Source organism: Euprymna scolopes, chromosome 7, assembly GCF_053919585.1.
Source record: "Euprymna scolopes isolate OS-2025 chromosome 7, ASM5391958v1, whole genome shotgun sequence".
Lineage (NCBI taxonomy): Eukaryota > Metazoa > Mollusca > Cephalopoda > Sepiida > Sepiolidae > Euprymna > Euprymna scolopes.
Genome location: NC_136488.1, coordinates 121,110,470 through 121,126,718, shown reverse-complemented (window position 1 = coordinate 121,126,718; position 16,249 = coordinate 121,110,470). Strand labels below are relative to the sequence as shown.

Below are 16,249 nucleotides of genomic sequence, written 5' to 3'. Positions count from 1 at the left end.
TCACATTTTTGTATAATCTCTTTAAATATTAACGAAGTTTTCGTTTGCGCATAGATAACTGTAATATATACCGACTTAAAAAGGGAGTGCATTCCACCTTTCAGAAAACAAAGAGGAATCATCTGCGAATATGTTTCAATTCCCGGCACATCTGAAAGAATTATTTATCAGAGAAAGTAATCTTAACAAAACATTTAAAAAACAAAGTTATGGACGGAATTTATGTACCCGAGCACCCTTAAAATAAACGAAAATATGAACAAAACCTTTCACACTAATTTAAAGAAAAAGTGTGTTGATGTGTAAAAAAGTTAAAAAAATATTTTTATTTTCTTATTTATAAAAAAAAAACCTGGGAGCCTGGCGTTGCCCAGGTGTTTGGAAATGTGTGTTGAGCAAAAAAAAAAAAAAAAAAAAAAAAAAAAAAACGTTTAGGAACAAACAGAAAGGCTGTCATAGGCTATGCCCCCTCATTATAACACAAAATCTATAATTGTCGACGGAATTTTTTTAAATTCTAAGATGATTCATTAAAATTACGAACAATCTAAAATGGAATAAACCTTACGAAATAAAGTTGGTTGTTTTTGTTTTACGGCATACCAACCCTTTTCAGGTTATTTAATGCCGAATCCAGTGACTTTTAAGGAAAAAAAAAATAATAGAATATGTTTATTTTTTCAAGTTGGTTTCTATTTAACCCATAGTTGGGACCCTAACGGGTCAGAGTGTACCTGGGAGCAATGGCAATTTAAGGGTGGCTCTACACTCCTCAAGGCCCGTAAGCTAGGGTCTATCTATCGGATATAGGTTAAGGTCATATCCAGGACCACGTAATAAAGACACATCTGCAAAACGTATAAATACAAATACAATGGTGGAAGTAGAAAGAATTGATTTTTATGCCGAATGAGTACCGTTCTCTAATCGGAAATTTACGGGCAGTTAACGTAAAACGCTGGAAGGTGCCAAACGAAAGTTTCGTGATTTTGTTTTCGTTCGCGCAAATGATCTAATAGTAGCATAGCCAACAAAACGACAAAAATAACTCTTCTACATACGTGAAATAATTTTGTGTTACAGAAAAGTAGTGTAAATACTGCACATGTACACCCCGGCGTCACCGTCGACGATGACTACAGCAACGACAACGAAGAAGAATAAAAAGAAGAATAAAAAGAAGAAGAGAATTGTGGAGCATTTGTCTACAGTTTCCGAAAAGTATATTCTTGAATCTGAAATCTGCAATCTGATGGGCACTTCTTAAATAGCAAGCAATGCGATAAAATAATTATTATTTTGTTTGACCTGTTTTTAATAATATATTACGTAAAACTCAAATTCTATACGTTTCGAACGCGTCGACACTCGCGCCGAGGAAACAGATGAAAGAAAAGTCGGAGAAGGTGACAAAGAAAAGAACAAGAAGGAGGAGGACGGAAAGCAACACAAATCATTTGTTTCGTGTTTTACTTGCAAATGTATTCTCGAGTCGTCGATCATTTTTCCTACAGTTGAACGAAGCTGACAAATACTTCAATAAGTTTCCAGACTTTTATGTATGAACATTATTAATGATACTACACGCATGAGACTCTAGTGCCCTTCGAAGTGATATCCCCCGGCGACTATGCACGTGTTATGACATTCCAACAACTTCTAGAAGTCCCATGGATGTCCTCTATGACAGCCAATGACCCTCGTCACAGCCTCTTTCATCTTTCCATTTTCTCATAATGATAAGGTGTTCCTTGTGCTTAGCGAATAACCAAAAGTCATAGGGAGTAAGGTCCGGACCGTAAGGAAGTTGTGGAATTGTCTTGATGCTCATCTTAGTCATGACAACGGCTTCTTTCTGATCTTCTCTGGGCACTTATGGGACAAACTTCGTGCAAATCTGCCTCTTCAGTTCCCTCGCAAATAATTGTGTGTACAGTTCCCACACTGGCATCAAATTTTGCACTTATTGTCTCTATAGACACACGACGGTCCTTATCCATTAAATTCTTCATTTGAATAATCAACTCTGGTGTTCTTACTTCCTTATTCCTCCCATATTTTTCATCATTCCTAACTGACTTTCCGCCTTCCATGAATTTCTTATGCAACTCAAAAACTGATGCTCGATTTATGCAAGATGGTTCCAAAGCAGTTTGAAGCATTCCATAGATTTCTCTGGCATTTTTTCCAAGTTTAAACCAGAATTTTATTGCATATCTTTCGTTTTATGTATCCCCACATCCAGATTGCATTTTTGAAATCCACCAGCTGTACCAATCAGGCTTGGGTAGTATATACTCCAATTCCTGCTGTCGTGATTTGTTTGAACCTGAAATCATAAAAATCAGTAAGCTATCTCATAAGATGTATAGCAATCGCGTACTGAAGTTACAAGCGTCTCCGAGAATTTTAAAGGCATGTACAAAAAATTGTTTTCTTCCAATTTGAAATGAATGTACACAAAATTCTACAAACTTATTAACGGTACCTCCTAGGCATGTTGGCTAATCAAAGTTGATGATTGTTTTTTTTTTTTGTTCTTCGTTTTGTAAAAATCTATTATCAGCACGTAAATACAAGTAAATATTACGTGATGGAAGAGAAATGTATAATCAATTTCTATGTAAAATATACGACGAAGTAATTTATTATCTTATTTGTTGTGGAGCAATGTTCAAAAATACATTTTAGCAATTCTATTGTGTTATTCATAACACTGGTCAACAGCAAATTTGGTGTCTCAGTTTTGTAAGCTGATTTTGGACAATTTTGATGTGCCGAATCCAAAAATAACACTCTTTTTGCTGGGCCAGGTCGACATTTTAAGCTATCGTTAATTTTCTATTTTTTAACTTTTTAATACCCGAGAAAGGTACAACAGAAGTATTAACCATGTACCGTTTAAAGTTCTATTACCTGAACAAATTAAAATTTTTTAGCACTAGCAATACAAAGAAGAAAGCATTTGAATAAACAATGTTTGATTAAATTTTAATTAGGGAGTCTAAGTTTTGCGATTATTATGCGATATTTAAATATAAGATAAGGCTTTATTTGGCCTATACGGGAATTCAATGGTAAAACTTGTTATTAAAACACACCAACATATGAAAGCAGACGAGAAGGTAAGTCTTACGTATTGGTTCTGTGTGTTTCAGAGTCAAATTATTTCATTACTGTGCGATTAAAACTGTTCGCAGGACATAATTTTGCCGAATTTGTTTAATACAGACTTTAAATTTAATGGAGACAACGTACACAAATTTAATTTTTAATTTTTTCAGGTATACAATGACGACTCGAAGAATGTGTGTAAATAAGCCAGATGTTTTTTGCTATGTTTGTGGTGAATACACACTTGCACCAAATCGCAATACTGTCAGCACCTTTATCAAGCGCGTTTAATATGCATATTTTGGCATGACGCTCGGCGATCAAGACAAAAGTTGGGCACCTCACATGGTTTGCAAAGATGCACAGAGCATCTCCGTCAATGGAGCAAAGGCACGCGAAAGTCCATGAACTTTGGCATCCCCATGATTTGGTGAGAGCCTTCAAATCATGCAACCGATTGCTACTTTTGTGCTATCAATGTCATGAGGATTAACAGAAAAAATCGCACAAGACTGAAGTATCCCAATCTGCCGTCAGCTATGCGCCCTACTCCTCATAGTGAAGAAATTCCCGTACCTGTATTTGAAGATATAAGTATTGAAGAAAGCAGCAGTAACCAGGCTGAAACTCAAAGCATTACCACTACCGATGATCATCATGATGCATCCTTTCCCGATGACAATGAGGAGCAGCCAAAATTGTTTTCCCAAAAGGAACTAAACGATCTTGTTCGCGATTTAAATTTGCCAAAAGACTCTGCCGAAATTTAAAGGACAAGAACATGCTAAATGGTAAAGTTCAGGTAAGTTTCTTCCGTACCAGGTACCAGGAATTTTAAAGATATTTTGCTCAAGAAAAAGAATTAGTCTATTGCAATGACATAGTAGAGCTACTGAAACATCTCGGCGTACCTGAATACAAATCAGAGGACAGGCGAATTTTTATCGACAGCATCAAAAGGTCTTTGAAATGTGTGTTGTTACACAATGGAAACCAATTTGCATCTGTGCCATTGGCACATTCGACAACATTAAAAGAACAGCATGAAGCAATTAAGTACGTCCTAGAAACAAAATTCTTATGACCAACATAAATGGCTGATTTGCGTTGACTTTAAAATGGTCAACTTCTTGCTTGGTCAACAGTCTGGATTTAAAAAAAAAAATTTATTTAATTACATTTTCACCCCAAACAAGGCAAATTGTAACTTTGGTGTAGGGGGCTACAATCAGGGGCAACAACTACTGGGGTACTATGTAGGGATTTGGGCAGCAAAATGTCGGTTCACGTTACACTTGAACTTCTGCGCATCAGTACTGTTGGGGAAGCAGGGACCTGGAATGGAATTCCAGAGTCTAGCGGTTCTGGGGAAGAAACTATTGGAGTAAAAAGATCTTTTACATCTAGGGATCTCTACTGTGTGGGGGTGGGATTTAGTAGCCTATCGGGTTTGTCGAGGGTGCTCACGTCGTGGGGGCACAAGTGCTTGCAGTTCGTCAGAGCATTCACCATTAAAATACTTGTAGAAAAGGCAGAATGACGCAGCATTTCGTCGATGGGACAGAGGCTGAAGCTTAGATGCCAGTTCAGCCCTATCAGGTTTGCGACTTTCTTTTGAACCTTGTCAAGGAGCGAGAGACTAGTAGCAGATGCACCAGCCCAGATGTGACAGCAATACTCCATGCATGGGCGAATGGTGGCCTTATAGAGGTACAGGATACTTTCGGGTGTTAGTAGTTTTCTAGCACGGTGTTAAAGAGCATCTCTCCTCTCTCTTTCTCTCTCTGGCTCTTTCATACTCTCTCTATTTTCTCTCTCTGTGTCTCTATTAGATAGTAGATCGAGAGAGAGAGGGAGAGGGTGAGAGGAGGTCAGAGAGATATTTTTGTAGTTAATCCACGTTGCAAGAATTGACGTTTCATCTAACCGGATGTCATGTGATGCTACGTGGCAAGGTTGGTGAAACGTTGAGTCTCTCAGAAAATGCCGAGCCGAGCAGAAGTCTAAAATGGTTCTCTCCTAAGTAAGGGGGGAGATGCGCGCCCCAAACGTGGGACGTGGTAGGTACCCACAGTGGAGACCATCGATGGCGACATCTGCAGATCATGCCTGGGAGAATAAAATGTTGAAAACCCAACATCTGTCTTCATCTTGTGTATTCCGGCGAAAACAGCAAGAGAGCTCCACCCAGATGAAGACTCTCCCAGAGCAGCAAAACCAGGTATGAACTTCTATATATAAACACATAAATACACAACCAGCGTCCTAACCACTAGACCAACGGTTTAAGGGATCTTGGGTCCTGTTCTCTCGTCTCTTAACACTCGTAATATCTCTCTCTCTCATCGTCGTAAACTTCTCATTAGTAAAATGGACACGTCATCACCAGGGTACCAGTATCCCTCAAGTAAAGTGTCCAAGTCAAACCCTATTCTTCTCCCTCCCTTATGTTACAACGGTAGAGAGAGCCCACCTTTGTTGCAGCCCCCTGGCAATGCCTTCAATGTAATTGTTCCAACTCATGTTTCCTGTGAACGTTAGGCCAAGGAGTTTGAAAGATGTACTCTCAGATAAAGAGTCGTTGGCCATTGCTATAGGTGGTAGAGAGGGTTTCTTGTAATTATTGAATGAAACTAGTTTAGTCTTGGCAGCATTGAACGCGACCAACCACTTTTGTCCCCATTCCACTACAGATTGGAGGTCTTCCTCTAGTGTTTCTGCCATTTCTTTAGAAATGTGTTCATTCGTCTTCCTGTCGTGCAGCCATAGAGTGTAGTGTCATTAGCATATATACCCATCTCAGAGGCAATTTTGTCGGGGAGGTCATTTATGAATATCAGGAACAATAGAGGTCCAAGGATAGAACCCTGGGGCACCCCCGCATTTATATCATATTGTTTAGATGTACGACCGTCGAGGACAACCTGGAGTTTTCTTTTATCTAAGAAGGATTTAATTATGTTAAGTATTCTACCAGTGATAACGTATGATCTAATTTTCCTGAGGAGACCCTCATGCCATACCCTGTCAAAAGCCTTAGATATATCTAGAGCTACCGCTCTGCCCTCCCCCGCTTTGTCCAGTGAATGGTATATACGTTCAGAGATCACAGTTAGGATGTCTGCTGTGAAACGGACTTATCTAAATCCATATTGTTTGTCAGTCAGAAGTTTAGCATCTCTAAGATGATGGACTAGAGCATGGTTAATTAAGGTCTCAAATATTTTGGCAAAAAGTGGGAGGAGGCTAATGGGGCGATAATTTTATGGGTCAGTCCTTTCGCCAGAATTCTTGAATACTGTTACAACAGAAGCAGTTTTCCAACAGCCCGGAAAGCAAGCTTCATTAAGGCATTTGTTGTAGAGTTTTGGGAGAACTGGAGCTACTTCGGCTGAGCACTTTTTTAATAGCACAGCTGGGATATGATCGGGTCCATATGCTTTTGAAGTGTCAAGGTTTTTTATGATAGCATGCACCTGAGCAGGGGTGGTTTTCAGATCGTCTAGCGTGGCGTCTGTCCGCATAGGAAAGTCAGGTAGGGGGTGGTTGGAAGGGTCCAGTGTGGAGTTTGAGGCAAACCGACTGACAAGCATGTTAGCCTTGTCGGTTGCTGAGGAGACACTCTCGTGATTGTTGGTTAGTGGGGGAATTGTTGATTGCCCATTATTTACTACACTTTTGTAGATTTTCCAGAAGTCTCGACTTCCTAGTTTTTGTGCTTCGATGCACTTTTTGATGGTTTCCGTAAATTCTCTCTTAGCTGCCACTATTTCTTTCTTAACGTTATTTCTAGCTTCTATATACTTTAGTCTGTTTGAACTGGACTTATATCGGTTAAACCTATGGTATGCATGCTGCTTTTGAGCAATGGTAGTTGCACAAGTCGACGTAAACCATTGGGGAGAGTGGGGATTACTATAAAACTTCCGCATGGGAACATGCGCTTCGATTGCAGTTTTGAACCAGTCAGTGGTCTCGTTTGCACACTGTTCAGCAGGGAGAGAAAAATATTTCTCCATGGGGCATCTCTGATTAGTTCCCTGATGGCTTCCCAGTCAGCCTTTTTATAATATCTCGTTTACCAAATACCCATGCTTTTATGCCTCTGGGATAGTAGGGATCGTACTCAACATTACGTGAAAAAAGAATGGCCAGTACGTGAAGCGCTTGCAATTTGTAGAGCAAAAAATCTTATAAACAAGCCTCTAGTTGACATGGGACGTATTTTATTTCCTTCACTGCACATAAAGCACGGTTTGATGAAGCAATTCACAAAAGCCCTGGATAAAGATGGACGGTGTTTTCAGTTTCTGTATAAAACCTTCCCAAATTTGTAAACTGAAAAATTAAAAGCTGGTATTTTTGATGGTCCTCAAATTAGGCAGCTGATCAAAAACTCTGAGGAGACCATGAATCCTATTTGAGCAACAAGCGTGGAATTGCTTTGTTCAGGTCGTGATGAATTTTCTAGGCAACACAAAGGCAGAGAACTATAAAGATCTAGTAGCAAACATGTTAGTGGCCTTTAGGAACCTTGGCTGCAATATGAGCATAAAAAATGCACTACCTGTACTCGTACATGGACCGCTTTCCCGAAAATCTTGGCTCTTTAAGTGATGAGCATGGAGAGCGTTTTCACCAGGACTTGAGAGAAATTGAATCACGCTACCAGGGAAGGTGGGACATGGTGATGATGGCGGACTACTGTTGGAATTTAAAAAGAGATGTGCAAGCACCAAAACATTCGCGACAATCAAAAAAACGAAAATTTAGACCGTAATAATGCAAACATTAAGTTTTCATTTTCAGTTACATGTACTGTACATGAAGTGTACATGATTCTTTGTTAGAATACAGCAATTTTATCATAAAAACTGACATTTTGCCATTGAAACATCATTAGTAAATCTTGAAAACATTGTTTTCAAAAATATAAGTCGCATAATTTTAAATTCAAATTTACAAAAAAATTTGACCTCCGAGAGCAAAATGGATGTTATTTCTAGATTTAGTATGGCAAAAATATAGTAAATCAGTTAAAAAATATCAGACACCTTTTAAAAAATAGCAACTATCAATCCACCAAAACGAACTAAAATGCGTTTGGACATGATTAAAAAAATCCGAAAATTGAAAGAGAAGCTGCAAATATCTTAGAGTTTACTTAGATTACGACATTTTGAACTTCCAATTTTAGGACTTTTTGATAATATCTAAACGAATTTTTTCCCCATTTTGATGGATTGATTTTGTCATTTATTCGTTATATATATATATATATATATATATATATATATATATATATATATATATATATATATATATATATATATATATTCTTTGTGCCGGCAGAAAGAAAGATCTAACGCATTGTTTCTCTTTGGGGAACTGTGAATCTTTTCTCCCGTTGTTTTTTCTTTTGTTTGTTTTTTTCCCCTCGTTGTGCCTATATTTTAATCGTCTTTTAAACGTTAATAAATTTTATTTTAGTGTTCCCGTAATTTTTGGCACATTCAATAGTTCCCCATAAGAACTCTTTACTTTCGACATAGTATTATTATTTTTACGCTATCGATTTTCTCCTGATGAGATGATAGCTGAAAGAGCTCTCGAGAGACTTCCGCCCATTATATTTAAAACTGTACTTAAATTCTGTACCTCTAAACATTTATTTAAATATCTTCGGAAAAGGTACATTCAACATCAAATTGACACTTGTAATACTAATATATATATATATATATATATATATATATAGATATAGATATAGATATAGATAGATAGAAAGATATATATATATAGATAGATATATAGATATATATATATGCATATAGATAGATATATAGATATATAGATATATACATATATATATAAATATATACATATATAAATACATACATGTATACACACGCATATATATATATATATATATATATATATATATATATATGGATAGGGTTTTTCGTTAATGTATATATAAAAATATTATGTTCAATTAACAATTCTTATACGAAACACTGTGGGGAAATCATTCCCCAATCAAGTTCGCAGCTGTGATCGCTCTGAAGCAATCTATTTACTTGTCCGGTTCATTAACTTACACAATTATTAAGTGACATTAACAGCAGTCATTTATGCAGTCTTCTTCGAATGTTGCCTGGTTTGAATATATTGGGGACAGAAGTGAAAGTTCTTCTTTTGACTCAACCTATTGTCGCTAAAAACCGATTGGTCTCCTGTGGATTATACACCGTCCATCTCTCCCCCACACGCATACATAGCCGATCACATCATAATTACCCGGAGCCTGAGCCAATTCATATATAGTAGAATCCGCTCATTATAATTACTTCGGAAGTATCGATTTTCCCAACAATAAAAACTGCTAATGCCATTAATAAAAATATTAAGATCTATGACATTTAACCCAAATCAATACAACGCAGAAGACCGATTTTTATTATTACTTGTAGAGCGACGTTTATTTCTTATATGGACAATAAAAAAGAAACACAAATAATATTAAGAGAATAATAGAAGTTTTCTATTTAGTACCATTAATTTCTTGTTTTTGATTGGCGTGATAGACATTGATGCGGATTATGAGGTGAGTGTAAGCCAAGTTACTATCTATTCAAATATATTGAATTCACTTATATCTTAAACCTAGGCACAGTTAAAACGGAAAGAGAGGATTAAGTAATTTTTGATGAAGCTTTAAAAATCTACCAATAATCAAGTAATCTAATCAATACAAAATTTCCATTGATTATTAAATTAAGAATGAACTTTAGAGGTGTAGTGTTCTTTTTCATAATCGATATTTGTATATGTATTTTTTGCCTACAATCCCCCCTTTCTTAATTTGTGGTTAAAAATATGTTTAAAATAATTAGCCGAAACTTAGTAAAATATATTGTATTGTGGGGAGGGTAAGGATTGTAGATAAAATAAACAAAAACCCAACTACGCACGTATTAAATTTTAAGGTTAAAAATCCGAATTTTAAATGTGCTTTATTTTTCATCTTTTGTGTTTTGAATAATGAAATTCGTTGAATATGTTAATAATAATTATTATTTTTCAGATTAGAGAGAATTTTAATTATTTTTGTGAAAAACACTACTTTAAAATCTTGGAAAAAAAATAATAATGTTCTTTTTGTGATCCCAATATTTCTAATATAACATTACACAGGAAATGTTTTGAAGACTCGATACTCCCTAAAAATCGATAAATAACTGCGCATTTTGTTAAAAGTACGATAATTTCTTTCAGCAATTATTTTGCTAATTTACCTACGATGGACCACGCGTTTGGAAAACAACTACTTGTTTACTTTTTCTATTTTTTAACTGTGCCTACTAAAATTTAATTTAATAAATATCCGTATACTAGCAAAACATAATTATGGGTACTGGAATACTACTTGTTTTAGCAGGAGGAAAATGGATATAAAGTTGCGACACATCTATGACATCTAATATATATATATACTAGCAAAGTACCCGTCGTTGACTGGGTTCAAAAACAGCCTACAGAAAATGGAATCTGATTTATGAAAGTATGATAAATTACGAAAAGGAAGGGTTGTAAAGAGATAGCTTCCAATTTGGGGGTATCACAACCAAAGCAAAATATGATGAAAGTAAAAATAAAATAGATAAACCCCATAATTTATTATACCATACCTGCTCACACTGAAACACTTATCACAATATTCTGTGGATCTATATTAAAAAACCTTGTTAAACTTTGTGGCATATTTCCGTTTTATGTAAGTCAGGCGCGAACGAACACCCCATAATTTTATTATACCATATTTCTTCAAACTGAAACATAATTATCAAAGTATACTTACGCAGATAGATATGAAAAGTCTTTATTAAAGTTTGTGCCTATTGCCATTCTATGGAGGCCAGGCGCAAACGCAGACCCCACAATTTTATTATACTATCCCTATTTAAGTTAAAACATACTTATCAAAGTATTATTATGTACATGTATATCAAAAACACTTTTTGTAAAATTATTTATTTCAATACTTTGTAAACCAGGCGCGTACGCAGACCCCACAATTTTAATGAATCATCATTATGCCAGATTAAACGTACCCATTCTTGTGTCTCGATACATTTTCTATCATTATATGTGATCAGTTTTCTATAATAGTCAACCATATAGCCTATTCGTGACCAGACACACACAGCCATTCAGCTTTATATATATATATATATATATATATATATATATATATATATATATATATATATATATATATATATATATATATATATTCAAGCCCTGTAGCTTTAATCCTCAATTTAATTTTAATCCAAACCAATTCCAAAAAATTCTGTATCATTTAAAACTTAAGCTGAGGGTTGTGCAATTAATTGGGATTACAAAAAATTTGTTGAAATTATTTTCTAATCAATTTTGGGTTAAAGTTGATACAAATATGATAAAGTAGTATCTTCAAATGGGGAATTGTCCCTTCTTATGCTTTGTTAAATTATAGAGCAATACTGATATTAAGAGGCGATATTAATCGCGATTAGATTCTAATATTTATTATTTAAATTTCATCAAATCGGCGTTATATAAATTTTCCCGATGTGTTCTACCCATATGTGTCCTATTTGGCATAAAACATAAACCAAATATAGCATATATAACGTATCTTTACCTCTAGTAGGTGTATGATAAGGTTGTTAGTTATTTTTCATTAGATTATGATTTTTCTTGTCCAGCACGATTATATATATATATATATATATATATATATATATATATATATATATATATATATATATAGTATGGCAGTAAGATTTAGTTTCCTAGAAGTACATCCAATGAAACAACATGTGTCTACAAAAATGTGCTCAATGAGTAAACAGAACGGGTATATTAAATTTATTTATACAAATATAGATGGCTACATATGTGCATACATGTTTCTGTAATCACCCGTTATTGGTGGGATTACGTCTTCAGGCCAAGAGTTTTCAAGGGTAATTCTTGGCCTGAAGACGTAATTTCTCCAATAACGTGTAATTACAGAAACATGTATGCACATATGTAGCCATCAATCTTTGTATAATAAATTATATATATATGTATATACATATATGTATATATATATATATATATGTATGTATATGTGTGTGGAAGTATTTTTCAATAATTTTTCACCTTTCCTTATACTAATCCTTAATTTATGAAACTCAATACAATTACAAAGCGTATAACAATGATGGATTGATGGGTGTTATTTTTCTGATGAGCTAAGGGCAGACTATATTCATTAATTAATATGATAATTAAATCATTAATTTTGCTGTCAAGAATTGTGAATGTCACCGTACTTAAAGGTATAAATTATAAGATTCTCAGCATCATGAAATTTAGAATATAGACTTTGTCCTATATATATATATATATATATATATATATATATATATATATATATATATATATACTAGACTACCCGTGACCCGTTGGGCCAGTATGTTATATTAGCTATGGAATAATGTATGAACGTGACACATGTGACGTAAAGAAAATAGTTTTTTTTGTGAAATAACAGAAACATTTTTATGAAAGTATATTAAAATAAAAAAGAATATACATAGATTTCTATGAGTCGTTCAGTTTATAATTACAACCATTGAATTATAAGTGGTTTGCCATACGTATAGGTAAATGTGCACTGAACAGATACCATAATATTCCATAACACTTATTTAAGTTAAATTCAAAGTTTTTATATACCTTTTAATTTGAACGCGAAAAAAAAAACAACAATTAAGACGCTGAAAACGTACACAGTAAAACAATACGTTTTATTTTAGCGTTTATTCTTTATATGCAAGGCAAATAAAAAAACATATTTTCGAGATTATTTATTTATGTTAGTAGTGTGGAAGAAAATGTATAAATGTTATTTAAGAAAGGCGTATTAAAAATGGAGAATAAATTAAAAAAAAATGAAAGCGGTGGTTAAATCGCCGTTGTAAAATGCTCTTATGGTTGTCAACGGCTTCAAGTAGGTTTACTGGTAAGAAAATTGCGTTAAAATAACTGAAACGTAATATGGAAATGAACGATGTAAAAACTGGATAAAGTATTAACAATTGTTTTTTGAATAATTTAAACGCGAAAACAAACATCTGGGACTCTGAAAATGTACACAGTAAAAATACGTTTTATTGTTGCGTTATATACGTATACCCAACCGGAAGTCGTAAATTGGATGTTCGGTTACAACACCCGTTACAAAGTCATTTGAGTTATATATATATATATATATATATATATATAAAAGTGATTTTTCTGTTTGTCTGTCTTTGTGTGGAACGATCTCTAATAATCAACTATTTCAATTTTGATTCTACAGACTTAAACTTGATAGATACGAGATTCGAACATTTGGAACAAATTCGATTTTCTTTTTAACTGTAAAATAACTTCCAAGTCAACAAAATTGAATATAAATTTCAACTTGCCAGATATAAGCTGACTAAAAACGTTATGCAAATATACATTTATATCTTTAACAACGTTATTTTAAAAGTTTTAATCGTGTATAGGCTCAACTCAGATGATAACAAATAATGCTTTAAAGGTATGTTTAGGTTTCGATTTTAGCTGGTGGCACACAAGTCAAATTTTAAAGTTTTAACTTTTTAATGATTGTTATATGTTGGGTACACTATGATAAACCAGTTATTTTGCATGTGGATACTAATTAGAAGCATTTGAGACAGAATGGCAGTTGACACTCAGGCAGTTGAGAGAGACGGGCAGAGAATATTTTGGAGTTTGAGATAATTCACTGTTTCTTCAAGTGTTATTTAAAAGTGGTTCTATATTTTTATTACACGTTGTTGCTTCAACATATGTGAGAAAATATGCTGCAATTGTATATAACCGAAGTACATAACAAGATATTGCATAAATATTGCCTAGATCAGGCTAAAGAAAACGAACAAGGATTTCTGCCACATCAACTCCTCCAACAACAGATCAAACCTTTTTAAATATTTGAAACCTCTGTGTATATGACAGTAAAGGCACTTGTCGGTATAAGATGAACCAGCTCTTTACTTAATTTTATACTTATGTGGCATCGTGTAAGCAATGCATAGAAGGAACCTCAAACGTAAAGGAACCCGACAAGCGGGGAAAAGTATGCAGGGTTCGAATAGAAGTGGAAGCAATCGCAATGGATCGCATTATTGACCTTTTTTAAAATTATGTAATCGAAGATTTGAAAGGTGTACATATGAAAATAGTATGGTTTAGTTTAGAGATGTATACTATGTCGTATCTGACCATGAGCAAAACTACTTATAACAAAATTGAAGCGTTTGTTATAGTGTTTACTGAAAATAGTTTAAAGTGTTATAGAACAATTTGAAGTATTACAAGAATCCCCTAAAGCGTGACAGAAGTACAGCTTGAGAAAGAGGTGGAATTATAACAAACGGGATTCTATTACTAAGGAAGTGTTGTAGAAAAGGCATAATAAAATTGATTGCAATTTAACCGATCACAACCAGTAAAGTCAGATCAGTATTAGACTTTCAGGGTCATAAAACGAGTGCAAGGTAATATAATTATGTAAGGAAAAGATAAGGGACAGTTGAGGAGGAATTGCAAGCGGAAACTAAAACCTGTCTATTTACAGCTATACATAGCCAAGGAACTATGGCAGTATCAAGTAGGCGGATACAAAGGAATGACCAACTGCCTTACACGGTAAGTCTTGAATTGTAAGCCATGTTAAGCTTCAGAACAGTTTCCGATGGTTAGTTGTTCTATACAAGTCCTGACTGATTCTCAGTAGACAGCTTTTGAGTTGGAAGCCACAAAGCAAAAGATTCTTCCCGTGCTGACACATGCGTAAACACATGCAAGCTTGCTAAAGAAAATGTTTAATTTTTATGGAGCAATTCTGGTTTCTGATTGGTTAGTAGCAGACTATGAATTAATTTGATTCGTCAGTTCCTAGCAGCATCGTTTATAAATAGAATCTCCCGACTGTGAGGGGCGATACCCCCTCATTAGTCAAAAATATTGCAGCAGTAAGTAAGTAGGATTGATGTTCCTATTTACAATACATACATAGACACTAGGGTCGTTTTTTAACGTGGAGAAAAGAAACAAAAATTAAAAATCGTCTTAGTCGTGAAGAATTTCTCCTCGACTGAGGGGGAAGAAATTGAAACGTAGCATCTGAAGAACAGATAATACATTTTGATGTTGGCCCAAAGGCCTAATGTTTCTCTAAAGATGATGGCACCGTCTTAAAAAATGTACTGCTGAAATAAAGTAAGAGAAAAATGTCAACTGGTGAATTATCTTAAGCGATTTGAAGTGAAATGAAAAGTTACCGGAACCTCTGGGAGGAGAAGCAGCGGTGATCTCGCCTTAAGCTAAAGTGAAAAGAAATATATATATATATATATATATATATATATATATATATATATATATATATGTGTGTGTGTGTGTGTGTGTGTGTGTGTAGGGTAAGTCACGGGAAACAGATATTTTTAAGGAAGACAAAACTCTGCGAATATTTCAAACCTATGCTATGACCCAGAGACCAAGAAACAGTGTTCCCAGTGGAAGCATGTTGGTTCTCTCAGGCCCAAGAAAGCCACCCAGTGCAAATCTACTGAGACACTTATGAGGGTTCTTTTTTTTTTTGTAGCACGGGCTTGATTTACATGTATATATACAAGAATAAAAAAGCATTGGAAATGCAAAAGGATATAGGGATGGTATGCCAGAAAGTATACAAACAAGATAGCTATGAATGGCTAGGCACATGGAAATAGAATTGCATCCAAAGTATAGCTCTATAGCTTTTCTCCAATCTTCATTCCGTGCCATCATTACGGTTGTAAAAGGCTATAGGGCTATACTTTGGATGCAATTCTATTTCCATGTGCCTAGCCATTCATAGCTATCTTGTTTGTATACTTTCTGGCATACCATCCCTATATCCTTTTGCATTTCCAATGCTTTTTTATTCTTGTTAATTAGTATTTTTACTTACAGTCTTATTTTTAAACTTACATTCATGATAGTATTGTCTTTTTTAGGAGGCGGCTCATTGCCGCCT

At 34.6% G+C, this 16,249-nt stretch overlaps 1 long non-coding RNA gene across 3 annotated transcripts in view; it reads right to left on the bottom strand.

Moving 5' to 3' along the window:
• The window catches only part of LOC145279916 (uncharacterized), a 426,821-nt gene that overhangs the window by 134,653 nt on the left and 275,919 nt on the right, over window positions 1–16,249 (bottom strand). For 2 of the 3 annotated variants that reach the window (XR_013868485.1, XR_013868487.1), the window contains exon 4: window positions 1,191–2,329. The exons of the other annotated variant lie outside the window; for it this stretch is intronic. This is a non-coding gene — a long non-coding RNA (uncharacterized LOC145279916). Of the gene's footprint in view, window positions 1–1,190; window positions 2,330–16,249 lie in introns of those variants that run through there. 3 annotated transcript variants of the gene reach the window in all.